The following is a 9,748-nucleotide window of genomic DNA, read 5'->3' on the forward strand; positions in this document are numbered from 1 at the left end:
ATCATATTTATTAGTAGCAGGGGGTGAAAATAACAAGTCTGATACATGAGATAGCGTTTCTGCATCGATATGTGCAATAAGACTTGCGTATTTAGTTTCATCTTTGGTTATGTTAGATAAAGTAAATGCACTTTCAACTTGTAAAAACCAAAGTTTAATATTTGTACGCCAAAAGGGGGGTAATTTAAGTGCAATCTTATCTACGTGAGTATTTTCAGCGTTATTTGTTTGCATATTAAAATGTAATAATATATATATGTAATGAAATTAAATTAATATACAGTATGCATTCCGACAGAAATTAAGAAACAAAAATTGAAAAGCCACAGTACCGTTTTTGTGAAACTTCCGATATCCAAAGCGAAATTAGTTATTCCATTTGAAACATAATCTCCTTAATATATGAACGTCCGGCTGTCACCACTGTGGTGGTTGGTTGTGTCCAGGAGATGAATAGACGGAGCTTACATTTTAATTAGTAGTTAATTTAATATTTAATTATAAAGTACAAAAGGAGAAATATAAAATAAGAGCAGTGCGTCTACAATGGCGGTTAAGCTTTTTCTTGGTGCCGAATGACAGAGACAGTTACTGATCGTAACTGTCGCGGTTACGATTAAGTTAAGTTCAGTCGCCGCAGATCTATGACTTGGAAAAAAGTGCAAAAATTAAAAATAGAAATTATGACGCTCAAATTCTTATACAGTTTTAAAATAAGGAAAAAGGAAGCCGCAAAATTTAAAGACTATCCCCCCAATATTTTATAATCAATCGAAAATTTATTGTTCGATTGATTATAGAATATTGGGACTATAGTCTTCAAATCGAAAATTTTTTGAAAATTTATTTATTGTTTTTTTATTATTTTATAACGATCGAAAATTTATTGTTCTTTTAAAAATAGATAAAAAATTATAATTTTTTTTGACTGCTAAAACCGTTTATTACAACAAAACTAAAAATACTTGAATGTACATAGGAATATTTTTTCTCTTCTATGATATTCTTAACGGATCTAAAATATTTTCATATTGCTGATTTAAAATCTACAATTGGTTTCTCCCTCAAAGCAGCAGTTTTAATGAGATTTTAATCTATTTTTGTCGAAGTTTCCGAGTTTAAAAACGTTATGTACAACAGGGGGTCACGTAAATGCTGTGACAAACTTTCAGAAGAGTTAGGGCACATAATCTGGATTAAAATTGAATGGGAACCCCATGCCCGGAAATGTCATACGCAGACGATTTCGAACTGTTTCTTCGTCTGCTTCTGAATAGGTCATAAACGGGAAGTGCCTATAACTGCGTCTTTCTGGGCATGAGTTCCTATTCAATTTTAATTCTATTGATGTACCCTAACTTTTCAAGAAGTTTGTCATAACTCCCCTTTATTTGTGACGTTATCAAGTTTATCGACAAAAAAATAAGCTCAAAATTTCATTTTAAAAAACTCAGTAGCTTTGGGAGCAAAACTAATAATTTCAAATTTGCAATCCTCACATCCGAATTAGACATGATCAAGTATTTGTATAAATGCAACAAAAATTTGTCCCCTAGTGTACGTTTCAGAGCATATGCTAATATATTTCTTGAATTATAAATAATCGTAACCTTTATTTTTATTTTAAAACAGCAAACATATGGACATATTATAAACAGTATATCGATAATAAACTTACTCGGCAACTTCGAATAAATCTATAGAAAATTGATTCTTCGCTTTCTGTACTCGCATCTTCTATCATCTGTTCTATGGCGATTTGTGAAGAAAAAGTTGTTCGATTTCGAGCCATCGGAAGTCCATTTTCTAAGACTTCCAGCTCTTCCATTTCTTTTGAGGATGAGATATTTCAATTGGGTTATAATCTACATCAAAAAGAAATATTATATTCAATTGTTGAGAAAATAAATACGTTTAAATATTAAAAAAATAAGCATATTATACTGAGAGCGGAGAAAAACAAATCACAAAATACTACACTGTTAGAAATTTTTAACCATGTTGAACCATAAGATCAATCAAAATTGTTGCAACCATAAATTGTGCCAAGTTGCAGAGCAAATTAATTTTTGAATTTGACTACACGTCGCTGTTCTTCAACTTGAAGGGAAACATGACAAAATTGAACCCCTTATTATGGTTGCAGCAAACGTAATTGATATTATGGGTTCAATGTAACGAAATCATGGTTTCCACCATTCTCTTGTTAGATTTTGGGCAATCGGAAGATTTCCAGATCTCCCATTTCTTTTGAGTTATGAGATATTTCAATAGGATAGTAATCTACACCAAAATGAGATATAATATTGAGTTTTTGAGGAAGTTTAAACATAAAATATAAGAATATTATATTGAAAACGGAGAAGAACAAACCATAAAATATTACACTGTTAGAAATTTTTAATCATGTTGAAACATAAGATCAATTAAAATTGTTGCAACCTTAAATAGTGCCATGTTGTACCATACTATGCTGCTAATTAATCTCCCCTAAATTTGACTACACGATGCTATAGTTCAACTTGAAAGAAATCATGACAAAATTGAACCCCTTGTTATGGTTGCAGCAAACTTGATTGACATTATGGTTCAAGGTAACAAATTCATGGTTTCATCCATTCCATTGTTCGATTTCGGGCAATCGGAAGTTCTAAGACTTCCAGCTCTTTATGACGAATCGTAAGAGATAGGTAAAATGGGAAAATAAAACTGAAATTAAATATAATAAACTAAAGTATATTGACTAAGAATTTCTTTTAGAGCATTGAAATGTTAACATAATATAATTACATATGTTATTTTACTTAGTTTGTCATTAAATACAAAATTCGTAGCAGAATTATTTAGCTTGTTATTTTTAAACAAATATATTAGCATAACGAAAAAAAATCAATCAATAACAATACAAAAGCATTATTATTTGTAAACTCGGTACATTTTAGATTAAGAAATGTTAATTGGTGTAAATTACCAAACACAAAAGAGTTCAAAGTCTTTATTTCTCAAATTGGGTCACATTCGTTTATTTTCTTCATTGCAGCCTTCAACATATTGAATTCGGGGTGACTATGCAATAATTAGTTTACTGTTTGATTAAATCAAAATCCTTTGCTTCTTATTCTAAACTGGGTATAAGTCTAGTAATAACATGAATTTTATAAGATAAGAAATAACAATAATAAAAAAATTAGCCTAAAATGCTAGTTAACTTCTTTAGCATGTAAAAAAGACATGATCTGGACAAAAATTAGAATAAAAAAAAGTTCTTGAGTTCCTGATCAAATGGCGCTCCATTCGAATGATGACGTCATGAGGGTTGAAGAGAAGATTGATTCCGGAATTTCCTGTTCTTTTATCTCTTTCTTGATCTTCATTTGTTTTCTGACGAATCTTTTGTGATGGCTGACTGGAAATTATATGTGGCTGAAGAAACAATAAAATTCTGGTCTGGTCATTTTTAATGCAGGAATGCTATTTGCTATCTTTTTATATGTACCTTTCGGAATCGATCTTTTTTGTTTCGATTCAAAGCATAAGCGAAATGTATAACGGAATAACGTTACTCTTACAAACTTATAAGGTGTTTTTGAGTATTTTTTTTTTTTTTTTTTGAAGTGTTAAGGTTGATTTGAGATTTATTTGAAGTTGACTTCAAAAAGAATCTTAACCAATACCTCCCAATGTTTATCAAGGTTTATGAAATTGCTTTATTCAAACTTGCAGCTGTTTTAGGTTGATATAAACCTACCTTAAAGCAATCAGCTTAGTCAAGCTGTTTTTAAGATGTACAGGTTATTTTTTTATATTCTTCAAACAAATAAGTATAGGCCAGGATAGCCTGGTTGGTAGGACGTTGGGCACATGTTCGTGAGAGCATGAGTTCGTATCCCGCCGGCCAAAAAATCCCCGTGTATTAAATGCTAACTAGCAATAGTTAAATCTGTCAGTGTCACAAAGTCCCCCCACGTTTCCATAGAAAAATAATACATCTGGGAGATTTGTGATGACTCAGGGGAGAGAGCTTTCACCTTTCAATGAGGGGAAACGGGTACGAATCCAAGCGATCGCTGGTCGATACGAATTTCGCATCCTTCTAGCACCAACCACAGTGCTGGCTTAAAATGTCCTCAGTGGTAGACGGATCATGGGTTAGAGTCCCCTTGCCACCAGGCTAACCGTGGGAGGTGTCCGTGATTGTCCTTTCCATGAAACGCAAATGCAGGTTAGTTCCAGCAAAAAGTCCTCACACAGTCAACAACAACAAATAAGTATATTTGGGGTAAGAATCATTTAATCTGATTTCAACTAAAAGTATTGAGATGTTTAATGAGGAGGGGAAAAAAATTTCTTATTTATACTTGAACTTGTTTTGAGGTTGGTAGAAATCCAACCAGAGGCGTTTCAACTCACTCTTAAAATGGTTGTTTTTAAGGTGTAAAAATGCAGGCAATGATGCTTGCCTATAACCTCCAACCAAGGCCAGATTTTATTGCAAATATTTAGCATAAGACATTAGCTAACTCATTTTTAATAAAGGATCTGGACCAAGATTAGAATAAAAGAAAGTTCTCTAATTCCTGATCAAATGGCGCTCTTATCTTGATTATACTGATAGTACCAATCTGATAGGCATGTGACCTCAAAGTTCCATGGCTTATGGTCACTAAACAGTTGTATAAGGTGTCAAAAAATAAAACGGACCACCCTAAATAACTTTTAATCTAATGATCGGATCTTCCCTAGTTCGAGGGGTTGACCTCAAATATGCAATTAATTAGTGATGAAAATATTTTAAGTTAAGAAATAAGACTTAAAAACGTACTTTCTCTGAATAAACATACCTTTTTTTCGACAGATTTGGATTTCTGTCCACCAAAATATAGGGGGTAGCCGCAATCTGGGAAATATAGTCCCCAAAGTTTGGTCAGGAAAGCGATCCAAATTTTGGACCCTTTAATGTTAATTTTACATTTTGCGTATTAGCCGTATCCCGAGACTTTTAAACGAATTGAAAATTTTTTGAACACAATTATTAAACTTGGTTAGCTAAAGATAATTCCATGCGAAAAATGAATTTTAGTTAATATTTATTATTTTTTGAATACTATTTTACTCAGTAATAGTCGAAAAAATTTGAATAGTAAGGTCTACTACATTTTACATCATTTTAAAGTATGTAATTTTACAGGGAAAAATACAAAATTTGAGAGAAATCGGTTGAATAGTTCCTGAGATATCGAATTTTTAATGTACGACTTCCTTAAAATTTGATTTCTCAGGAACTATTCAATCAATTTCACTCAAATTTTGCATTTTGCCGTGTAAATTTGTATACTTTAAAATTATGTCGATTGCATACCTTACAATTCAAACATTTTTTGACTATGAGTGAATTAAATAATGAAAAGTAATAAAAATTTGCTAAAAGTTATTTTTTGCATGGAATTATCTTTGGATAAACAAGTTTTATAATTGTGTGCAAAAATTTTACAACTCGCTTAAAAGGCTTTTGAGAAATGGCTAAATACGCAAAAAGTAAAATTAACATTAAGGGGTCCAAGCTATGCTCTCCTGACCAAACTATTGAGACCATAATTCCTGGATAGCGGCTACTCCCTATAATGTGAGGGTTATAAATTCGAATCCATCGAGAAAATGATTTATTTATTCAAAGAAAGTACGTTTTTTAGTCTGATTTCGTAACTTAAAATTTCGTGTACACTAATTAATTAGCATGTTTGAAGTTACCCCATCGAACCATTAGGAGTGAGTCCTAGAACGTGAAAAACCGATCATTAGATCAAAATTTATTCAAGGTGGTCCATTTTTTCTTCTTTTTTTTCACACTGTACATAAAATAATAATAGACAATAAACTTATGATTAACTTTGATTGTCTGTAAATAATGCCTCGTCCCGTATAAGATCTTATTTTGTCTTGAATCTTGTAGTCATTATTCGCAATCTACAATTTCAAATTTTGCTTCTTTATACAACACATTTGAATTTTCAGATTCAAACCTGACCGGCTTCTGCACGAGAACTTTAACCCCATCATCGATTCTCTCAATGCGATGAGTTACTTAAGGGCCTTTAAAGGCAATCATGTCAGCACTTGTCTATCCACGGTATATGATAATTAGGTTCTAACTTCATAGAACTGAGATCCTAAAATTTCATTAAACGTTTATGGAAACTTAACGGTTTTGTATTATAATGCTACAGTGGACTCTGATTCATTTGAGATGGTAAGAAATAAATGAATATTGTTCCAAATAAATGAATATCTATCTCGGATAAGCGAATTGATGAAAAAGATGATGGATAATTGAAAAAAAGGAAAGAAAATGTAAGATTATTATTTATCGGAACTTATTTATATTCCACCAGTACTTTTTTTAAGGAGATGTTCCAAATATTTTCGTATCATAGCCACAGAAACAAACTTATTTTAAACATATTTTTTACTCACAGCTGTTTAAAGATAAAGATTTTTTCTGTTTTTAATTATTCCCCACACGCTGCAAAAAATCCCAGCTTTTTTACAGACTTTCTCAGTTTTGTAAAAAAACGGTTTTTGATATATTGATAGTTTAATTTATTTTAAAATATTTGAAGGTTTTTCACAAAACTGCTGTTTTTCAAGTAAACAGAAAAACATAGCATAGTTTGTTCGTTTAAATAAGAGTACTTATCTGCTTAAAAAACAGGCGTCCTTTTTCAATTATTAATATTTTTCTGATAAATTAAAGGTTTTATACGTGGCACACTAGTTTTTTTCTGTAAATTTAGCAGATTTTTTTTATATAGTAAAAGTGCATACATTTTTATATTTCCTAAAATTAAATTTAAATTACTTTTTTGTGCCTATTTGTCTTCCATAAGGAACTGAGTTCATTGTTTCGAACTTTTCGATTTTCTATTACTAACATAAATTATTTTTTTTTGACATCCGGTCTTGGCATTTTGATGCAGAAATATTTTTGAACAATAAATATTTAAAACCAAGTATTGTAAAGAACAATTTCTAAATGTCATAGAATGTTCAAACCGACATTTTATGTTGATAAATAAATTCAATTTACTTATATATATTGAAAATAAAAAGAGATGAAAGAGATAGAAATACAGTTCTATTTTATTTAAATTAAGATGTCTACGTATTTGTAGTAAGGAGAATAAAATTTATATGTTCCTAGTGTCTTTGTCTGTGCTATTATTCGGATTAATAGCGTTTTTGTATGCATATGTATACTTCTTTCCAATAAATTCATTGAATATTTATTAAAATCGCTCCTGAATCTAAGTTTATTCATATATTTATTTGAAACCTCTAACCAAGTCATTTTTAAACTATATTATTTTCCTTAATCCACGTATGAAGAGAAAAAAATGAATACAAAGGAAGATGTCACAAACAAATGCAAACGCACCATACAGAATTCCCGGTTAAAAATCGACAAAAAAGACATTTTGATAAACAAACTGGAAGAAAAAAATGCTAGGGATTTATATTTTTTATTTTTCTATTTTTTTATTTTTGACACATTTTATTTTAATTTCAAACGAAACTTAGAAAAATGTGTCAATTATAAATAAATTCAAAGCACATAAAAATACATATTTTCAAAAGTGTTATTTAATTGTATTTCTTATTTTTTGTTTTACTCCATTTATTATTTTTTAATCTCTTCCTTTACAAAAAATTATATTAATGAAAATATATTAGAATCAAATTTTAATTTTTATAAGTATTTTATCCTAAATTTAACAATTAACAGAATTTTAATTAGTTGTAAACCAACGTTTGTATTGTTAATCAAATACCAAATACAAGCTTTCTACAGCAAATATTATCCTTAAGGGTTGTTGACCGTTCTCATAGCAACTAAAATATTTCAGAGTTTAACTAATTGACTAAGTAATGTTGCTTGAAATGGTTATGTATAATTATAATAATCTAAAAATGCAGATAATGCTTTTAAGTTAAATCATTAAATTATTCCTTTTTTCGAAAAATAAAAGAAAATATACTTCAGTTTGATGTAAATAACTTAAAAATGTAAATTTGATGACAGATTTATATGCAAAGAATTTTAAATTTAACGTATTTTAGATACAAATATTCCTATTAAATTAACAAATTTGTTTTAATAGTATTAAATCTTTACATCGATGTATAATAAAACTTTTTTGATATTAATATCAGTTGATTACTTTTACTAGTCTCTTTCATTTCATGTTACGAAACTAATTTAACTATATGCGTAGCTTTTATTTCATGTTTTAGTATTTACATTTTCGATCGAATAAGTAAAATTACTCTACAGGAATAGTTTACCCCAGAATAACGTCATCATCATCGCCCAGCTACGATCAAGCATCCAGCCTCATTTTAGGGCTCTATCTTTTAACGACCATGATAGGAATACCTCGTAATTTTTAACCTGATCAGATGACGTGGACAGCACCTGAACTATTACCTCTCTCTCCAAGCTTCCACACCACAATCTAAGAGAGGACTTTCACTCACAACAGATTTAACATACACCTTGATGCGTATACACCCCAGTTACTTTGTCAGATATCAGGATCGAACTCACTACCCCCAGCTCCATGTGAGAGGTGTGAGGGGCGCCTTAACCAAATGCACCATCGACGTGCCTCCAGCATGTCATCATTTAAAGGTTTAAGAGACTGACGAAAATGACCGAAACCTAACCTAACTAATACACTTAACTAAAAACAGTATTTTCGAGCATGAAAAAAAGCGCACCAAGCAGAATCACGTTCAACTTTACTGAACGCGCTCTAACGACAACGAGAAGGAAAAAAGACTGCAGTGCCGCATCTTGCTCTCTGTCTAGTATTACAATTATTCGTGTTAAAATACCGTTACGACATCAAAAAATGCTGTTTCGAGAAAAACCGTTTTAAAGATTTTTGAGCACTCACAGTAGACGGTGAAGTGTTGTTTATTCAAAATATAAGTACTTAGATATTTTTCATGTTCCTAAACCTCTAGTTATGTCATTTAATACTAGATTACGGTATACCTAGGAAAACTAAAAGGGTCAGTTTGACTCTCTTCAGAATGCTTGTGCGTAGATCAGTTAAGTATCCACAATCTTAAAACATAATCCTAATTAATTTAATAAAAACGTATTATAGATTTGATCATCTAAATTCTATGGTATTTCATGTGATTTAGTCATCCAAAATATTTTATTAAACGGAACACTGGCTTTTTATCTACAGGTATTCATTAGTTTCTTTGATAATTGAGTTCGTTTTCTCTATAAATAATAAAAGATCGGTCAAAATTCTCTTTTAAAAAAAAATGAAACTGAGGTATCCCATACCAAAGGTACATACCGAGGGTACCTTATACCCATAACTACCTGGGGATATGGGATGCTAATCAAAATAAATAATTCTCAATCAATAACGCTAATCAAAATAATAAACTCTCGGAATAAACTTCTACATATACGTTTCTATAAGGCTGAAACATGAATGATTAAATAACCCCTTAATTTGGATCAAATTATGAAAAGTCAGAAATACTCAACACTTTCAGTTCGTTATTTTTTCAAATTATAGAGTAACAAAAAACAAGTGGGGCCACATTGGCCCCGTCTGTCTTTCTAGTGTTAAAGGAGTTAGACTTAGCACCTTTAAATTATAAAAATATTAACCTTTTTTTTCATTCCAGAATCAAACTTTCTATGAACTAATGATAACATTAT

The sequence above is a fragment of the Parasteatoda tepidariorum genome, chromosome X1, assembly GCF_043381705.1.
Source record: "Parasteatoda tepidariorum isolate YZ-2023 chromosome X1, CAS_Ptep_4.0, whole genome shotgun sequence".
In the NCBI taxonomy this organism is placed as follows: Eukaryota; Metazoa; Arthropoda; class Arachnida; order Araneae; family Theridiidae; genus Parasteatoda; species Parasteatoda tepidariorum.